The sequence below is a fragment of the Crocuta crocuta genome, unplaced genomic scaffold (genome assembly GCF_008692635.1).
Source record: "Crocuta crocuta isolate KB4526 unplaced genomic scaffold, BGI_CrCroc_1.0 scaffold44, whole genome shotgun sequence".
NCBI lineage: Eukaryota > Metazoa > Chordata > Mammalia > Carnivora > Hyaenidae > Crocuta > Crocuta crocuta.
In genome coordinates, this window is record NW_027530179.1 from 5,863,096 (window position 1) to 5,884,643 (window position 21,548).

The following is a 21,548-nucleotide window of genomic DNA, read 5'->3' on the forward strand; positions in this document are numbered from 1 at the left end:
GAAGATAGTCGGGAAGAGGGAGAGAGGGAGGGAGAGAGAATCCTAAGAGGTTCCATGCCCAGTGTGGAGCCCAGCATGGGGCTTGATCCCACAACCATGAGATCACAACCTGAGCCGAAATCAAGGGTCAGATGCTCAACCAACTGAGTCATCCAGGCACCCCTTACTCACTTCTGAGCTAACAGATTACTGTACCCTCAAATAAGGGAGTCAAGTGACTCACAGACAGCTTCTATGGTCTAAGAATAAAACATTTTTAAGGCCAACTCACTGTAATTTTTTTAAAAATATTTTTATTTCTAGGAGAGAGAGAGAGACAGCGTGAGCAGGGGAGGGTCAGAGAGAGAGGGAGTCACAGAATCTGAAACAGGCTCCAGGCTCTGAGCTGGCAGTCAGCACAGAGCCCGACGCGGGGCTCGAACCCACGAACTGCGAGATCATGACCTAAGCAAAAGTCGGACGCTTAACCGACTAAGCCACCCAGGTGCCCCTGTAATTTTTTTTTTTTTAACTTAAAACCACATCATTCTCAAGGTGGCAGTCACATGTACCAGAATTGAGTGATGTTAGGGGAAACTTTATAACTGATTTAGAACACAGTCCCATCTTCTAAGACATTTGTGCCTACAACACAACCCTTTTCCTTAGGAAAAAGATAAAAACTTTTCACTTAGGTTGACCTTATATTACTTCTGGGTTATTTAAAATAGGACAGACCTGCCCAAATAGACATTTTTCCAAAGAAGACATATAGATGGTCAATGGACACATGAAAAGATGCTCGACATCACTCATCATCAGGGAGATGCAACTCATAATCACAATGAGACAGGACTTCTGCAAGTCAGAATGCTAGTTTCAAAAAAGACAAGAAATAAGTGTTGGCAAGGGAGAGAAAAGAAAACCCTCACAAACTGTTTGTAGGAATGTGACTTGGTATAACCCCTAAGGAAAACAGTATGGAGGTTCCTCAAAAAAGTAAAAATAGAAATACCACACAATCCAGTAATTTCACTACTGGGTATTTACCTAAAGAAAATGAAAACATTAATTGGAAAAGGTATATGTACCCCTATGTTTATTGCAGCATTATCTGCAATGGCCAAGATAAGAAGCAACCCAAGTGCTCACGGACAGATGAAGATATAGTGTATATATATATATACATACACCACACACATATATATATATATACACACATATATACGTACACATACATACACACACATACACACATATGTACACTTTATTTGTGTGAGAGATCGAGAGTCAGAGCCTGAGCAGGGAAAGGGCAGAGAGAGAGGGAGACACAGAATCTGAAGCAGGATCCAGGCTCTGAGCTAGCTGTCAGCACAGAGCCCAACGCGGGGCTTGAACCCACAGACCATGAGATCCTGACCTGAGCCGAAGTCGGATGCCTAACCAACTGAACCATCAGGCACCCTAAAGATGTGATCTATAAATACACACACACTGGAATATTACTCAGCCATAAAAGAATAAAAAAAGAGATCCTGCTATTTGTGACAACAACATGGATGCACCTAGAGGGTATTATCCTAAATGAAACATGTCACACAAAGAGAAATACCATATGATTTCACTTATATTTGGAATCTAAAAAAACAAACAAACAATAAACCAGAAACAGATCCATGAATACAGAGAACAAAGTGGTTGCTGCCAGAGGGGCAAGGGTTGGGTGGAAAGACAAAATGGGTGAAGGAGGGTGGGAGAATACAGGCTTCTAGATTGTATAATGAAGAAGTCACGGGGGTAAAAGATACAGCATAGGGAATATAGCCAATGGCACTGTGATAGTGTTGCATGGTGACAAACGGCAGCTACACTGCGGTGAGCATAGCATCATGAATAGAGTTTGGAATCACGATGTCGTACACCTGAAACTAATGCAACACTGTGTGTCAATTATACTTCAATTAAAACAGGTAAGACACACAGTTCTATTCTTGCCATTATTCAGTATCATTCTTTTGGACAAATTAGAATAATTTTTTTCTTGCTTCATTATGTCTTCAAAGTCGTGCCTAAAGAACAACCTAGTGGGGTGCCTGGGTGGCTCAGTCGGTTAAGTGTCCGATTTCGGCTCAGGTCATGATCTTACGGTTCGTGGGTTCAAGCCCCACATCAGGCTCTGTGCTGACAGCTCGCTCAGAGCCGGAGCCTGTTTCAGATTCTGTATCTCCCTCTCTCTCTGACCCTCCCATGCTCTCTCTCCTCCTCTCTCAGAAATAAATAAAACATTAAAAAAAAAAAAAAAAGAACACCCTGGTTCCCTCTCTAAATATTTAAGTTCTTAGATTTTGCCTCACTGAGTAAAATTATTCCCCAATGAAGATTTGTCATTATTTAACTTTCTCTTAAACTTCTAATGATAGTTTGCAACTTTTGTTAATGATTCTCTTAACACCATATGCTTTTTCTTTATTATTAATGTTTATTTATTTTTGAGAAGCAGTGAGAGACAGAGCATAAGGAAGGGAGTGGCAGAGAGAGAAGGAGACACAGAACGCAATATAGGCTCCAGGCTCTGAGCTGTCAGCACAGAGCCCAATGCAGGGTTCAAACCCACAGACCGTGTGATCATGACCTGAGCCAAAGTTGGAAGTTCAACCGATTGGGCCACCCAGGCGCCCCTATATACTTTTTCTTTAAGAATGCACATTAAGGTAGCATGATATATTAAGCAGTACCATTATAATTACCATACTAATGATAATGAGGACTGGATTCAACAATTACTTATTTATTAGGTAAGTCTGTCCTGCAGGGCTAAACAAACATAATAATATGTCCCAGCTTTCGAGTAGCTGGTAATCTTATTAGAAACGCAAGACCTACATCTGAAATAATTTTCCAAATTACAGAAAGCATTATCAATATGCAAGAAAATAAACATATACTTGCATGGGTGTTTACAGTAAAATTAAGTCCCTTTTACTATTAGTTGATATATCAAGGCACATGAGATAATAAAAATTGTAGTATCAGCTAACATTTACTACCTGCCTTCCCTCTGCCGGGCATTTCACACAGTTCTAACCCTTCTACCACAGTCCTGCCTGGCATGCACTATTATCCCTCTTTTCACAGAGAACATAAGATGCTTGCCCAACACTGCAGAGGTTGTAAGTAGCAAGACAGAGGTTTGAACTCAAATCTCTAATTCCCAAGAGATGCTGCCTCTCATCTCTGTGGGTGGAAACATGATTTTTGGAAGGTTCGATTTCCAGAAATGTTTCCCATACCAAAAGATAGCAATTGAGAATCTTAACATTTCCTCCCATGGCAAAAAAACCTCACTATTCTATCAATGAAAATTCTACAATTTTTTAAAGTTTATTGATTTACGAGACAGAGAGAGAGAGAGAGAGAAAGAGAGAGAGCACACAAGCAGGGGAGGGGCAGGGAGAGAGAGAAAGGCATAGAATCTAAGGCAGGCTCCAGGCTCTGAGCGGTCAGCACAGAGCCCAATACGGGGCTCAAACTCACTAACTGTGAGATCATGACCTGAGCCGAAGTCGGACACTTAACCAGTTGAGCCACCCAGGCACCCTGAAAATTCTACAATTTTAAGTCAACTAGTTCTACGGTATTTTTGCTGAGAAACGTGAAGCATATTATTTTAAACCTATCGTTATAAAAAGGTATACATTAGTAGGGAGAAATATATTGGCCCTGGCCTATAAAAAGGAGCTTTGGGAACACGGGTTGAGAGTAGTATTTTACAATATTTTCCATGTAGGGCTGTAGGTAAAGGAGTCCTTTAAACAAAAAAGGATGGCAGGATTCCATAATGAAACAACTTTGGGAAATACTATGTATTATATATATATACACACACATATATATATTTCCTTGTAATTCATAATGCATATCAGACCTCTTGTTTTTTAAAACTCAATGTTTCATATGTTGCCTTTGTCACAGAGCCCTCCTTTCTCACCCAACTCCACCCTAACACCTATTAATTCCCGGAAGGTCTAGAGTAGCTCAGCTATCTAACAGAATTATGAGTCACAAGTGAGAGCCACATATGATTTAAAATTTACTAGTAGCCAAAATTTGAAGTATAATTAATTTTAATATATTTGGTCCATAATACAAAAAATATTTTGACTAAATAAAAAATATTAATATAAATAATATTAACAAAATATTTTAATTTAATACTTAATCATGCCAACATGTAGTTAATATAAAACAAATTAGATATTTTACATCCTTTTTTTTTCATACAAAGTCTTTAAAATCTGGTGTGGACTTTACACTTAACAGCACATTACAGCTAGTGCTAGTCCCATGGTTCAAGTGCTAATAGCCATATATGGCTAGTGGCCACCATATTGGACAGCCTTGATCTAAAGACTTCTATAGAATTTAGTTTAGGTAAAACACTGGATTGGAGGGACATTTCCCCCTTGTTAGCTCTCGTGGATAGCCACACAGTGGAAATCTTTAAGAATTAAGAACAGCTGAAGTAAAGAAGTCAAACTTTCACTTTTTGCAGATGACATGATACTCTATGTGGAAAACATGAAAGACTCCACCAAAAGACTCCTAGAACGGATCCATGACTTCAGGAAAGTCGCTGGGTACAAAATCAATGTACAGAAATTGGTTGCATTTCTATATACCAATAATGAAGCAACAGAAAGAGAAATAAAGAAACTGATCCCATTTACAATTGCATCAAGAATCATAAAATACCTAGCAATAAACCTAGCCAAAGATGTAAAAGATTTGTATACTGAAAACTATAGAAAGTTTATGAAGGAAATTGAAGAAGACACAAAGAAATGGAAAAACATTCCATGCTCATGGATTGGAAGAATAAATAGTATTCAAATGTCAATTCTTCCCAAAGCAATCTATGCATTCAATGCAATCTTAATCAAAATTGCACCAGAATTCTTCTCAAAGCTAGAACAAACAATCCTAAAAGCAGTATTGAACCACAAAAGGCCCTGAATAGCCAAAGTAATACTGAAGAAGAAAACCAAAACGGGAGGCATCACAGTCCCAGACTTTAGCCTCTGTTACAAAGCTGTAATTATCAAGACAGTATGGTATTAGCATAAAAACAGACACATAGACCAGTGCAATAGAATAGAGAACCCAGAACTGTACCCACAAATGTATGGCCAACTAATCTTTGACAAAGCAGGAAAGAGTATCCAATAGAAAAAAGTCTCTTTAGCAAACGGTGCTGGGAGAACTGGACAGCAACATGCAGAAGAATGAAACCAGACCAGTTTCTCACACCATACACAAAAATAAACTCAAAATGGATGAAAGACCTGAATGTGAGACAGGAAACCATCAAAACCCTAGAGGAGAAAGCAGGCAACAACCTCTTTGACCTCAGCTGCAGCAATTTCTTACTCGACACATCTCCAAAGGCAAGGGAATTAAAAGCAAAAATGAACTATTGGGACCTCATCAAGATAAAAAGCTTTTGTACTGCAAAGGAAACAATCAACAAAACTAAAAGGCAACTGATGGAATAGGAAAAGATACTTGGAAATGACATATCAGATGAAGGGCTAGCGTCCAAAATCTATAAAGAACTCACCAAACTCCATACCCGAAAAACAAAGAATCCAGTGAAGAAATGGGCAGAAGACATGAATAGACACTTTTTTTTTTTTTTTTTATTTCTAGGAGAGAGAGAGAGAGACAGNGCTGGACACTTAACTGAGCCACCCAGGTGCCCCACCTCAAAAAAATTTAAAGTAGAACTTCCCTATGACCCAGCAATAGCACTGCTAGGAATTTACCCAAGGGATACAGGAGTACTGATGCATAGTGGCACACGTACCCTAATGTTTATAGCCGTGCTTTCAACAATAGCCGAATTATGGAAAGAGCCTAAATGTCTATCAACTGATGAATGGATAGAGAAGATGTGGAATACAATGGAATACTACTTGGCAATGAGAAGGAATAAAATCATGCCATTTGCAGCAATGTGGATGGAACTGGAGGGTATTATGCTAAGTGAAATAAGTCAGTCAGAGAAAGATACATGTTTTCACTCATATGTGGATCTTGAGAAACTTAACAGAAGACCATGGGGGAAGGGAAGGGGAAAAAGTAGTTACAAACAGAAAGGGAGGGAGGCAAACCATAAGAGACTCTTAATACACAGAACAAACTGAGGGTTGATGGAGGGCAGGGAGAGGGGAAAGTGGGTGATGGGCACGGAGGAGGGCACTTGTTGGGATGAGCACTGGGTATTGTATGTAAGCCAATTTGACAATTAATTATATTAAAAAAAAGAACAGCTGAAGTGATATGAATAATGTTTACCCTAATATTTTACATAGGGTTCGCCAGAGGTTTTGTCAATTTTTTTTTTTTTAATGGAAGAGGTGAAGGGAAGGGAGTTGCCATAGCCCTTATTTTCACCAGAATATAACCCTGCCCGGCATCCATCCATATGCAGATTAAACTGAAACAGGAAAAAAGTTAAATATCATTAAATATCAGTTCCAAAGATAACCCTAGTCTAGCCTAGGGGGCTAGGCGGAAAGAAGCCTAATCTGCTAAGAAACAAAGTTAATTTTACATGCCTCTCACATATTTAAATACCTTAATATATGTTTCTAAAAATAAGTTATTTCTGGCTCAGTGGGTAGAGCATGCAACTTTTGATCTCAGGGGTCGTGAGTTCAAGCCCCACGTAGAGCTTACTAAAAACAAAATAAGTTATTATTTTCTGATTGTGTAAAATGACCATATTTATTACATGGGGAAAAGAATCCAAAAATTATTTGAAAAGAAAAGCAAGCAGACAATTTGCTAAAAGGAAACTAAAGCTGATGCTGAGGGCTTCTGGATCAGGTATGCTCACAGAAGCCTCACCTGTGATGCGCGTGCCCGTTTTGTAAACCAGAAACCAAGGCTTGCTCTTGGCCAGTGGTTCTCGACCACCTGCGAGGTTGTTAAAGTGTAAATTCTCACGCCCATTCCAGACCTACTGGATGGGGAACCCAGGGAGCATTAAACAAGCCAACTGGGCAATTCTAATGCACACTCAAGTTTGAGAACCACAAGATCAACACAGAACTCGTACTTAAACCATCTGTTTAACTCCAAAAGCTGGGTATTTTTTAGAAGTTTCTTGTTTTTGTTTCTGGTGGGGAGGGGTTGGGAATATTTGTGTGTGTGTGTGTGTGTGTGTGTGCGCGCGCGCGTGCAGTAAAATACATGTAACATAAAATTTACCATGTTAACTATTTTTACGTGTATTGTTCAGTGGTATTAAGTACATGCACGTTGTGGTGCAGCTTCACCACCACCCATCTTCAGAAGTCCTCCTCTGGAAAACCAGAAGCCCTGTAACCCTTTTGACACTAATTGTTCATTCCGCTCTCCCCCGCCCCTCCAACCCCAGGCAACCAGCGCTGTACTTTCTGTCCCTATGAATTAGGCTCCTCTAGACAGCTCATAAAAATAGAATCTAGAAGTAGAATCTAGTTTCAGTCAACCCTTACAACCGTAGAAAAGTTTGGAAAGTACAGAAATTTCTGAAAAGGAAAACGAAAATCCACCTATGATACCACTGCCTAGAGGTGACTGCTGGGGACGGAACTGTGTCTGTCCCTAAGCTGGTGTTTGAAACCCTAACCCCCGGTATGACTGTGTGTGGAGACAGGGTCTTTATGAGGTTAAATGAGGTCATGCCGGTAGGGCCTTAATCTGATGAGGCTGGTGCTTTTATAAGAGGAAGAGACACCCTCCTGAGCTTGCGTGAAGCCACTGTGAGAAAAAAGATGTCTGCAAACCAGGGAGAGGGCCCTGCCCGGCAATCAAATTGGCCGGCACCCAGATAGATGCTGGCTCCCCAGTCTCCAGAACCGTGAGAACATGAACTTCGGTTGGTTAAGCCACCCGTAAGCCTATGAGCTGACTAATACTGTGGAGCATGCTTTTCAGTCTTTTTCTTTAGTACATTTTTATTTTTAAGACATATTTTTATACTTAAACAAAACGAAATCAAAGCCCACATGCTTTTTTTTTCACTTTCCCAGCATTTTCTAAATCTTGTGTTCTGCAGAATTGTGTTCAGCGGGACCTTACTTGGGTTTTAAAGTGACGTCAAGTTTCTGCTGCTACATTCTCAGAGGCTTTATTATTATTTTTTTTTAACATTTGTTTATTTTTGAGACAGAGAGAGACAGAGCACGAGCTCGGGAGGGGCAGACAGAGTGGGAGACACAGAATCTGAAACAGTCTCCAGGCTCTGAGCTGTCAGCACAGAGCCCGATGTGGGGCTCGGACCCACGGACCGTGAGATCATGACCTGAGCTGAAGTCGGAAACTTAACCGACTGAGCCACCCAGGCGCCCCTCAGAGGCTTTTCTATACTAAACTGGGAAGGTCAAGATGGGCATCTGTTAGATTTGAGCTCTAAACGTTTGGGGTGGGAGGGAGAAAACTCTATTACACCCCCTGCTGTCCTGATAGGACAGCTAATAGGAATTTCAAGGGGGCAATGCCCAGTTTTGGAAGGAAATACTGGCTGACAGGGGCAATTAATTCACTTTAGTCACAAAGTGCATTTCATTTCCTAAAGGAACAATTCATTTATTCATTCAGTGTTAGCAGCTTAGCCTAATGAAACTGCTTTAATATCACTTTTATGAAAATAACTTTGTTTTTTTAATTTTTAAAAGTTTACTTATTTATTTAGAGAGAGAGGCAGAGAGGGAGAGAAAGAATCCCAAGCAGGCTCTATGCTGTGGTGAAGAACCTGACGTGGGGCTCAATCTCATGAACTGTGAGATCATGACCTGAGCTGAAATTGTCTAACGCTTAACTGACTGAGCCACATAGGCAGCCCTATAATAATTTTAAAAAGCAGAGATAGCTGAGACCCAAATGGGTTAGGCACTATGTAAATCTCTATGTGATGATCTCACCTAATCCTTACAAACTTCCTCTGAAAGGTAAATTCTCAATCTAGAGGGAGAAACTGGGCATATTCCCTCAGAGAGGTAATTTACTCAAGACAGGACAGAAAGGAGAAGAGCAACGGTTGGAACCTGTCTGGTTACAAAGCGATTATTAACTACAATAGTCTTTTCTTTTCTTTTTAAGAAATAAAAAAATTATTTTTATGTTGTTATTTATTTCTGAGAGAGAGAGACAGCATGAGCAGGGGAGGGTCAGAGAGAGAGGGAGATATAGAATCTGAAGCAGGCTCCAGGTTCTGAGCTAGCTGTCAGCAAAGAGCCCGAAGGGGGGCTCGAACCCACGAACCGTGAGATCATGAACCTGAGATGAAGTTGGAAATTTAATCGACTGAGCCACCCAGGTGCCCCTAGTCTTTTCTTTTTAAAGTCACATCACTGCCTTGTTTGAAAACCTTTATGACTGTTAATATGTAAAGGAAAATTTCATCTACTTTGACCTTGCATTTAGTGCATTTCACAAATGGATCCCAAAGTCCCTTCCCGGCTGTCCTTTTCCTTTCTTTTCTTTTACAAACTTCTCACTCCATCAAAGAACTTTCTTGTCTTGCCCCTTTCGTACACTCCTCACCTAATTTAGTTCTTTACACCTAAATTCCTTTGCTTATACCATCTTCTCATGGTCAACAAATTCCTTTAGGCTTCAGTTCAAATTCCATTTCCTACCTAAAATCCTTGCCCACTCGTTCTTATGCTCCACTTCCATCAAGAAAGCCCCTTGGTTATAGTCCCAAAATAGATCCAGCATCCAACCGCATACCTCCTCCACTGTCATCTCCCTAATACAAGCCATCGTCATATCCTATCTGGTCTCTCTGTTTTTACTCTTTTACCCCCTACAATCTGTTCTCGTCCTAATCTCCTGAGTTGTCCCTTTAAAACATAGGCCAAAACCCTCTAATGAATCCCCATTTTCCTCACTATAAAAAACAAAATCCTTTTCTGTGCTCAGCTGTGAAAATCCGCAATGCCCTACACAACGGCTCTTCCTGTCCCCACTCCTCCAACCTCCCTTTGATTCTATCCCTTGCTGACGTGCCATGCCTCGAACTCACCAGGCATACTCATGTTTCAGGCCCTTTGCACTGGCTGCTCTCTGCCTGGAATGCTGTGCCTTCGGATATCCTCAGGCTAGCCCCTTACTTCCTTCAAGTCTCTGCTCAGATGATCATGACCTACCATGACCACCTTTCCATCCCTCCGCACTCTACACTTTCTTTAATTTGCTTTATTTCCTCCCCCCCCCCCATTACTTNTTTCCAATGAGAGCAGGGCCTTGGTCTTTTGTTCATTGAGGAATCTGGGAGCCTAGAATGGCGCCTGGCACAAATTAGAGGCTTAGTTAATTGCTGAATGAATGAATGGATGGATGTTCTCATACACTTTAGCCAAAGGCTCTCCTTTGCTCTCACTTGTGCTATTCACTTGGCACTTACCATATACTACTGTGTATTTTTCTGGGTGCCCCTATTATCCACCTAGCTAGATTATGTGTTCCTGTAACCTCCAAGTGCTCTGTACAAAATTAGCACTTAACAAATATTTGATGATGAAATACCAGTCCAGTACACATTCCACTTAGAAAAGACACATTCTAGAAAGCAATAGAAAAACTTTAGAATATGTAATTTTAAATTAATTTAATTTTATTTTTTTAATGTTTATTTTTGAGAGAGAGAGAGAGAGTGCACACATGTGAGTGGCGGAGGGGCAGAGAGAGTGAAACACAGATTTCAAAACAGGCTCCAGGTTCCAAGCTGTCAGCACAGGGCCCAATGTGGGGCCCAAACTCACGAACAGTGAGATCATGACCTGAGCTGAAGTCAGACACTTAACTGACTGAGCCACCTAGGCGACCATAAATTAATTTTAAAAGGATGGAAGTATTTTATATACACACACACACACACACTAAATCCATGTCATTCTCTGAAAAGAAAATATTTCTTTAGTGACTTTCATCTTTCATGGCATCTTATAACCTGAAGACATTCTTGAGAGTCAAGCTCAAGGTAATGTTTTGATAGTTTGGTAATATGAAACACAGAATATATTTAAACGAGAGTTATGAGTTGGGAATTTACATAACGTGACAAAAATCAAAGGTTAATGTCAAGTAGGTTTTATGTCACAATCTTTGAGCTAGTAATAGAAAGTTCTAGCTTCATTAACTGTAATGAAGAAAATGTGTTCTATAAAACAACTTACCAATATTTAGACTATGCAGGTATTTACAAAACTAAAATGTTCATTTATATGAACACTTGAGCCAGTCTCTCTATTTTGTTCATGTTGTATTGTATACCTAACGTATGTACTTCTGAAAAACAGTTTAGACAGTGTTCTAAATTAGCTGCAGAGGGGCGCTTGGGTGGCTCAGTTGGTTAAGCGTCCGACTTCAGCTCAGGTCATGATCCTGGCTCGTGGGTTCGAGCCCCGCGTCGGGCTCTGTGCTGACAGCTCAGAGATTGGACCTGCTTCAGATTCTGTGTCTCCCTCTCTCTCTGTCCCTCCCCTGCGCACACACTCTCTCTCTCAAAAATAAATAAACATAAAAAGATTAAATTAGCTGCAGATCTTTTCCTCACCTTGACTGCCACACATGCCATAACTCCCTCCATGAGGATTGAAGGGGAAGCTCTGTAAATACAGACTCCTGCATGACTTGGGGAATTTCTTAACGTATTATTTGTCTAATTTAGCTGTAAAACTTTAACATGACTGTGCAAATGAAAAAAACATGTGCAGTAATATAGTAGTATTCAGAAGATACCATCTAAAAAAGCGAAGCACAGGGGTGCCTGGGTGGCTTAGTCAGTTAAGTGTCCAACTTCGGCTCAGGTCATGATCTCATGGTCCGTGGATTCCAGCCCTACATCAGGCTGTGTGCTGACAGCTCAGAGCCTGGAGCCTGCTTCAGATCCTGTGTCTCCCTCTCTCTCTGCCCCTGCCCCACTCATGCTCTGTCTCTCAAAAATAAACAAACATTAAAACAATTTTTAAAAAAGAGAAGCACATTTTCTTTGGTATGTATTTGGTATTTTACACGACATAATGTCCACTTTACACTGCAAAGTATGTAAAGGTCCTCTCCACCCCTTTTTTTCAAACAGCATGGTTACCCAAATTTCACTTCTGTTTGTATTATTCTCTCTGGATATTTATGTTCAGACTGTTTTATCTACATGATATATGCTGTAACAGAAAATAGGGGTATCATGTGACATATAAAGTCAGACAAACAAGTAAGACAGTAAAACAAACAAACAAAAAGCCATCTTGAGGTCTATGGGTAGAAGCAGCTCCAAACAGGGGCGACTGTGTGGTTCAGTTGGTTACTGGTCTGACCTCAGCTCAGGTCATGATCTCACTGTTCATGGGTTCGAGCCCCATGTCAGGCTCTGTGCTGACAGCTAAGAGACTAGAGCCCGCTTTGGATTCTGTGTCTCCCTTTCTCTCTGGCCCTCCCCAACTCGTGTTCTCTCTCTCTCAAAAATAAACAAAAAAATTTTTTTGAGAAGTAGCTCCAAACATATCTAGTAAATATTCATCTTTTAAGTGTGATCACACCCAGAGAAAAGGGGCCATGGATCTCTCCAATCCTAAGATTCTCACAGATCTCGTGAATCAGAATACAGATAGGAAGAATAAAGCGACCTATTTCTAAATATATTTCTTTGCACTTCTAGGAAATGGCCAGAGTTAAAATAAATCTAAATATAGCAGCATGCATTTTTTTCTTTTAAATCCTAGAAGAAATACTTCCAAATCAAAACTGCACCAAAAAACCTTTTATGCTCAGTAATCAGGACAGGAAAAAAAATGTGATTTTTTTTTTGTTGTTGTGGGTAATAGTTGTCTACACATGGAAAGAGTTACTTCTAAGTTTCAAGACAGTTCTCCACATGAAAAGAAAATCCTAGTATTCTACTTCTTAGGTTATGTCTAGCTTAAAAAACTAATATTTGCTCTAGAAAACTTTTGTTGCTGTGAATTTTAACTTTGTAACAACTTTGACAAACACAAAGATTTTAATCTCTCAAAATGGCATCTAGGTTTCCCAGTTCTACTGTTATATTAAGAATTGATTCTTTAAAAGATTTGATTTTTAAGTAACCTCTACACCCAATGTGGGGCTCAAACTCACAACCCTGGGGTGACTGAGTCATCCAGGCACCCTGAGAAATGATTTCTGAAAAAAAAAAAATTACAAACTACCCTATTTTACAGTCATAAAACTATCAGTTATACTGCACTGAAACTAGGCTTATTCAACAGCTATGGCTTTTTTTTTTTTTTTTAAATTCAGGGGAAATGCTTGGAGCTTGAAAACTTATTGCTAAAAATACACTGCTGGGGGTGGCCCTAACACTGTAAAAAATATTTTCTAAGAGAATTCTAAACAATTCTAAACTAAAAAGTTAATCAAGAAACCAGAGAAGCTAATTTATCTTTTTAAAAAGTACAAACATGGGGGCACCTGGGTGGCTCAGTCTGTGAAGCATCTGACTCTGGATTTTGGCTCAGGTGCTGGCTTCACAGGTGGTGAGATCAAACCCCACGATAGGTTGTGGGATGACAGGGTAGTGCCTGCTTGGGATTTTGCTCTCTCTCTCTCTCCCTCTCTCTCTGCCCATCCTCAGCTCATGCTCCCTCTCTAAACATTTTATTTACTTACTTTTTGTTTGTTTTCATTTTTAAAAATTTTTTTAAATGTTTATTCATTTTTGAGAGACAGAGAGAGACAGATTGCGTGTGGGGGAGGGGCAGAGAGAGAGGGAGACACAGGATCTGAAGCAGGCTCCAGGCTCTGAGCTGTCAGCACACAGCCTGATGCGGGGCTGGAATCCACGGACCATGAGATCATGACCTGAGCCGAAGTCGGATGCTTAACCGATTGAGCCACCCATGCGCCCCTCTAAGTAAACGTTTTTAAAAAAAGTTCCAAAGGGGTCATTTCTGAAATATTACTGCAAGCAACTTTTAAGGGTGGTTGATTCTAATACATACAATAGCAGCCTATTACTCCTTAGTTATGGTCAAAATATTTACAGACCACATAACAAATTTTGAGATTCTCTCTGGCTTACCACAAGATTTTGAAATTCTTCATCTCCCCAACTTAGGCTTCCCACTAATAAGCAGTGATAAGAGTTGGTTCGCATTGGGCAAGGAGGAAGATTCAAGTTAGTTCTTGCAGCCTTGCGTGAAGAACTCATGTGCTACCTCAGTGTTTGGTGAGCAGCATGAGGGTCAAGAGCTATAGGTCTCAGCCCTGGTGAACTCAGGAACCCACAGGGACAGTGTTGCATGATCTTTTACTACTGTTACCTATCCAGGCTAAGTCTTCTTGAACAGTGAAAAAAAAATTTTCCTTTTGACATGTTACCTTACTGGCCACACTTAATAAATGTGCCTTAAGTTAAACCTACAGTATGGCCGCTTTAAAAGAATGTTTTCTTGGGGCGCCTGGGTGGCCCAGTCAGTGGAGCATCTGACTTCAGCTAAGGTCATGATCTCATGGTTCAGTTCACGGGTTCGAGCCCCGCATCGGGTTCTGTGCTGACAACGTGGAGCCTGGAGCCTGCTTCAGATTCTGTGTTTCCCTCCCTCTGTCCCTCCTCCACTAACACTCTGTCTTTGTCTCTCAAAAATAAATAGAATGTTAAAAAAAATTTAAAAGAATGTTTCCTTAGGTGTGTCTGGATGGCTCAGTCAGTTGGGTGTCCGACTTCGGCTCAGGTCATGATCTCACAGTCCATGGGTTCGAGCCCCACTCTGGGCTCTGTGCTGACAGCTCAGAGCCTGGAGCCTGCTTCAGATTCTGTGTGTGTGTGTGTCTCTCTCAAGTCCCCCCTCCCCCCACTCACTCTCTGTCTCTCAAAATAAAGACATAAAAAATAAAAAAAAGAATGTTTCCTTAAAGTGAATTACATTTCAAACATTTTATTAATTAATTTTTAATTTTTTAAGGTTTTATTTATTTCTGAGAGAGAGAGAGGCAGCATGAGCAGGGGAGGGTCAGAGAGAGAGGGCGACACAGAATCCCAAGCAGGCTCCATGCTCTGAGCTGTCAGCACAGAGCCTGACGTGGGGCTTGAACCCATGAACTGCGAGATCATGACCTGAACCGAAGTTGGACGCCTAACCAACTGAGCCGCCCAGGTGCCTCTCATTTTATTTATTTTTTGTTTATTTATTCTTGTGAGAGACAGAGTGTGAGTGGGGAAGGGTCAGAGCGAGAGGGAGACACAGAATCCCAAGCAGGCTCCATGCTCTGAGCTGTCAGCACAGAGCCTGACGTGGGGCTTGAACTCACGAACCATGAGATCATAACCTGTGCTGAAGTCAGATGCTCAACCAATTGAGCCACTCAGGAACTCCTGAACATTCTAAGTACTTTCCCCCCAAATCTGTACTTTAATCACTGTGCCTATATTGACATTCTAAGCAAGGGAACAACTTGAGCTGTACCGGATCACGTTTAATTAAGGTCTTAAGTGTTCTCTTTCCCAATTAGGATTCTTTTTTAAGTCAAAGATATAATTCATAATCTCTGATTGCTACCGCATATAGAGCTAAAATGGTCCCCACGTCTGACTCACTTTATGCAAATAAAAACTGAAATAAAACAGTGCTCTGTCTCTCTCTCAAAAATAAATCAACATTAAACAAACAAATAAATAAATAGATGGTGCATAGGTAGTGCCTGGGTGGCTCAGTCAGTTAAGCCTCTGACTTCAGCTCACGTCATGATCTTGCAGTTTCTGAGTCTGAGTCCCACACTGGGCTCTGTGTTGACAGCTGAGACCATGGAGCCTGCTTTGGATTCTGTGTCTCCTTCTAGTTCTCTGCCCCTCCCTCACTTGTGCTCAGTCTCTCAAAAATAAAGATTAAAAAAACAAACAAACAACTGAGTTATCTGCAGAAGGGGCAGAATAATTGCTCTGACCTAGAATTTCACACCATAAGAGATTCTGTTTTTTTGGTCACAGTTTTTATTTATCACTAAAAACAGTACTTTTCCTTATTCCTCCTATTGAAATAAAGGTCATCCAATTTTAATATATTAAAATCATCAGTCATCTGTAGATTAAATTTATACACGGGCTTAATACTGATGGCAAAATGTATGATGCACACATCTACAGTATACATTCAAATCCTAGATCTGACCCTTAGTAATGGAACCTTGGGTAAGTTATCTATCCTTTGTAAACCTCAGTTTCTCTCTACAGACAAAACCTACCTCCAGGGTTACTATGAGACTTTAATAATATTAAACACTCATCAGGGCCGGCAATAATGGTAAGGTTTAACAAATATTATTTCACTTTCCCCCCATTTTCTTCCTTGTGAAAATGTTCCCATTGGAGGTCAGGACAGAAAACATAATTTCTGATGATCCAAGGAAGTATCCTGGATTTCGGTTGAACTGAGATAAGCCTTTGCTAGAAAGGCAATACTTTTCAGACCTCATTCCCTCACATTTTCACATGCAGGGTTTTTATTTCAGGTAATATAAGTGTTTAATGTGTTTGCAAGACAGCCAAAGAACCCACAAAACCAGTAAATGTTCAATTTTACAACTTTATTAAAAACATATCATTAAGTCACAACTGTATAAATTAATGTTGATGAGGATTAAGGGGAAGGGGACCCTGGGTTTCAGATCCCGTACAGTGAGGTCTCAGGATCTTTTCCTGATTGGATGCACATGGGAGGTGAAGGAGAAAATAGATCAAAGCCCCCAGCTGCTTCTCCCCAAGACCTCTTTCTTTACCTTCCCCATACAACATGCGGACGGACGGCCCCGAGCACTCCTGAACTGCATGCACTACGAATGGGCAAGCCATCCCCGGCAGAGCCACATCCTGGGCTCCTACTTCCGCAAAGTGAGGCACCACTTACAAGGTTTCCGTGTTAGCTTTCTTGTAAAGTCCGCACCCCATTCCTTTCCTGTCAGCTCTCCCACTTCTCCGCACGAAGGGAACTAGCCTTCCCCCCGTAAGCCCCCTCGCTGCATTTTTCACTTCTACCATAGGACACATTGACCATGGACAGAGCCATGCCCTGCAGATGGGTCTTCTATGTTAACTCATGTTGCCTCATGCCAGCCACGTACCATTTCTGGTACCCCTGCATCTGATACATTCCACAAATTGACTCCTTTCTCCTTCAACTCCCAAGCCTTTGCCTCCACCCCTGACAAATGACCTTGCTATCTTTTCAGTGAAGACCACAGACGTCTATGTCGGATCTTAATATCACCCATTCTCCTTTTCTCTAATTTCACTTTATTGTTACTTATTCCATAGGCAAGTTGGGGGGGACCAGGACCTTATGAGGTGAATGTTACTCAGAGGAAAGAATGCAGAGAGGAAGGTTGAGGGGAGTGCTACACACTTCCATTTGGTTTTGTTTGAATCCTTAAAAAGTGGCTTCCCCAATACTTCCTTTCTCTCTTCTTGCCCCATAATCTGCTTTTCTTATCACCCACAGAGATCAGAATGTATGAGGCACTGCTGATCTCAACCTGGACTGTCACACATTTTAGTCAGCAATGTTTACTGAGTGCCTGGATTGTCCATTTTTTTAAAAGAATGTTTATTTATTTGAGGGAGAGAATGAGAGAGCAGTGTAGAGGCAGAGAGAGAATAAGAGAGAATCCCAAGCAGGCTCCACACTGTCAGCAAAGAGCCTGATAAGGGGCTCAATCCCACGAACCCACGAGATCATGACCTGAGTCGAAATCAAGAAGGCGACGCTCAACTGACTGAGCCACCCAGGCACCCCACACCAGGCTTGTTTTAAATGCTATGCTGAGGGTTAGAGGCAGTCCGTGAATGAGCGAAGAAAAAAACAAAAGATTTCTTGGTCCCACTCCAGAATTGCTAGGTGACTGTTCTGCACACACAAGTCTGGGACCATGATAAAGTAGTAGACATACTCTTCTGAGCCCCGGTAACTTCAGGTACAATTTTTAAAGTTACTGTCTTCCATAGAAAACACAGTACTTTGCGAGTACCTGGGTGGCTCAGTCGGTGAAGCATCTGACTTTGGCTCAGGTCATGATCTCATGCTTGTGGGTTCAAGCCCTTCATTGGGCTCTGTGCTGACAGCTCAGAGCCTGGAGCCCATTTTGGATTCTGTGTCTCCCTCTCTCTGTCCCTCCCCTACTGACTCTGTCTCAAAGATAAACATTCTCAATGCTTTAAAATATAAAATATATCACTTAAAATATATACAGTACTTTGAAAATAGTCCAAGCAGTGTGCAAATAACATCTGTACATGGCACAAATGTTTAGATGTTAATTCATTTTTATTGTGGTAATAAAATACTTGTACTCTCAGTGGCCTTCTGTCCATTCACACTGCTGTGCGGCTGCAGCTATGGTCCAACTCCGGGATTTTTCATCATTCTACCTTTAAATTCTTTCCCCATCAACTCACTGTTTATTAACCAAGAACCAGTTTCATGGTGAACTTCATGGCCCCCACCCCCATTCTCTTCTCCTGTTTTCCTCCAGAGCTAACATTCCAAGGTTCATTTTAGTTGTCCCCTGAAACTGCCTTCAAGTCCTAGCTTCTATCTTCTGTCACACGTAGGGGGTAAAACTCCAGTCCTGGTCAAACCAACCCCCTGCCCGCTCTTGCCTTCCCTTGTGACAGCTGGATACTGCTGGTGGAAAACCACCCGACTAACTGGACGGACTGGTTTCACTTCAAACGCGAGGCACAGCCGAGGCACAGCCAGGCAGTCCTGTGCGCAGCACTGCTTCCTCACTTCCCAGGGGCTTAGTTCACAATCCTGCTGTCAGAGGTGAGGTGTCCTTCTCACCTCAGACCAGCCACACCCCTTCCTCCTCACTGCTGGCCTTGCCACAGTGAGAACACATCATAAAGCCCTGTACCCCACCCCCAACTGATAAGCGTCCTTGCGCTGCGCCCACATTCTCTGCCTTCTCTCTGGCCACTCTGCAGGTCATCTTGCTCCCATCAAAGGCAAACCCTCTTGGGTTTTGAACAGCTTCTCGCCTTCTCAAGAATTCTGCTCCTTGGGTAGTCTTACCTCTCTTCTGTGTTAGTCTCTCCCTCCTCACTAAATATTCCCATTAGTCTCTTTAAAAATGCTCTTCTGTTCCCCTTCATTTAAAAAGAGGCACTTCTTCGACCCTACCTCCCTCGCCAGCACTGCTGTGCTGTCGCTCTCCAGACTTTAACAGCAAAACGTCCCCAACAAGTGGGCTACCGTCACCTTATCCCATTCTAATTTGGCTTCCGTCCCCATATGCCACTGAAATTCCTTGTCAAACAGCCACCCCCATGTTGACAAATCCAAGTGGTCATTTCTCTGTCCTCAATGTTCTCGGGACCATTTGACAGAGAAGACCATTCTCTCTCTCTTGAAAAGAATAATCCACTCTTTCAATTTAATGGCCTTCTCAGTCCCTTTTGTCCAACCTTTAGCCACTGGAAGTGTCGTAGGGTTCGATGTTACGACTTCTATGATCACAAATGATCTCAGCCGGGTCCATGACATAGTCTTTGTATGCCAGTGACTCCCACAATTTATGCCCACTCCTATCCGCTCAATTTGAATATTCACTGCCTACTTGCCTTTCCATTTGAGGTCTTGCAAGTATTTCAAAAACATAACAGGTCCTACACAGAGCTCATTACCCACCCCTTCCTACCTGTTCCTCCTCCAGTCTTCTCCGACCAGCATATGGCACTGTCAGCCACCAAGGTTTAGGCTAGAAACTTGAAGCTCTCCTTGATTCCTCCTGTCTCCACAGCCAACCCATGCAGCCAAAACTTCTGATTCCACCTCCCAAACATATCTGAATCCCACCATCTACTCTGCGCCATCCCCACCGCCACTGTTTGCCAAAGATAGCATCAGTCCTGAGCCGGCTACTGCAGTAGCCTCCTAACCCCCCCGACTGCTTCCTCTCTTGCTCCATACAGCAGCAGTGATCTTTCAAAACAAAAACAGTGGCTCAGTTGTTAAGCATCTGACTTCGGCTCAGGTCATGACCTCACAGCTTGTGAGTTTAAGTCCCTCATCACTTGAGCTCGAGCCCTGCATTGGGTGAGCACAAACCCCGCTTCGGGTGAGCCCCGCTGCTTCTCTCTCTCTCTGCCCCTCCTGGGGTTCTCTCTTTCAAAATAATAATCATCGCTGTCCTAATGAAAGCCCTTCAGTAGCTTGTCATTTTGAATAAAATAAAACCCCAAACTCCTGGTACAGCCAAATACAGGAGGTCCTGGAAGATCTCTCAACTCCATCTCATTTCACTCTCCTCCTGCTTCTAACACCCAAACACTTCTGGGCCTTCCAGGTCTTTGCACGTATTCATAGGCTAGGACCGTCTCCCCAGCTTTCCACACGGCTAGCACAAGCTAGTGTCTCAAGCCTCAGCTCGAATATCACTCTTTTTTTTTTTTTTAAATATTTTTTATTTATTTCTAGGAGAGAGACAGACAGACAGCGTGAGCAGGGGAGGGTCAGAGAGAGAGGGAGTCACAGACTCCGAAAGAGGCTCCAGGCTCTGAGCTGGCAGTCAGCACAGAGCCCGACGCGGGGCTCGAACCCACGAACCGCGAGATCATGACCTAAGCGAAAGTCGGACCCTTAACCGACTAAGCCACCCAGGCGCCCCCGAATATCACTCTTTAAAGGGATGCTCCTCGACTCTCACTAGCCAAAACAGTCACTCCCCATAACACATTCTTTTAGATCGACCAGCTTATAGACTTTTTGCAATGTTTCTAATCTCTAATTAGCATGATTATTTAACTTACTTCCGGTCTTCCCCACTATACTATAAACTCCCTGAGGGCAGAGATTTTGCCTGTCTTGAATTCCACTCCAAGCTACTTTATTCTTTGTAAAATTAGTTCATTTATTTTAAAAGTAATCTCTGCACCCAGTGTGGGGCTCGAATTCACAACCCTGAGATCCAGAGTTGCCGGTCCTACTGAGTGAGCATCCAGTTCTTCATTTCAGCTCAGGTCATGATTTCATGGTTTGTGGGTTTGAGCGGGCTTCTGTTTCCCTCTCCCTTCGGCCCCTCCCCTGCTCTTGCCCTACGTCTCACAAAATAAATAAATAAACATTCAAAAAATAAAACAAACCGAACGCTCCTCCTCCTCTCTCAGCAGGTTTATTTTAGATTTCCTCCCTTTCAAGCTCTACTGGGTTTTGGTCAAAGAATAGAATTACTTTGGCATTTACCATGCAACACGCGGAGAGAAAAGGCACACTGAAGAAAGCCGAGACCTCCACCCGCCCACCAGTCTAGACTGGACACAGACTGCACATAGCTATTCAACAGTTGCTCCTTATAAAATTTTTCAAAGTGTTAGGAAAGAGAAACGTGTGCATATGCAAAGACGACATAATTTTGTCATCTGCATCACAAAAGTTTTTAACCGTTCCCCCTCGCAACTATTAAACAGAACAGTGATTTGAGAGTAAACAAAGGCAAGCACAAAATAAACATGGTTCTTGCTCCAGAAAAGTTAATGATTTTATTACTGA

General features: G+C 41.9%; 1 protein-coding gene across 1 annotated transcript in view; it reads right to left on the minus strand.

Moving 5' to 3' along the window:
• BICRAL (BICRA like chromatin remodeling complex associated protein) overlaps nt 1-20,592 on the minus strand; it is a 75,306-nt gene extending 54,714 nt beyond the window's left edge. The window contains exon 1 of the mRNA XM_077764822.1: nt 19,699-20,592. The gene's annotated coding sequence lies outside the window, so the exon portion shown is untranslated. The remainder of the gene's footprint in view (nt 1-19,698) is intronic.
• Nucleotides 20,593-21,548: the final 956 nt, after the last annotated feature.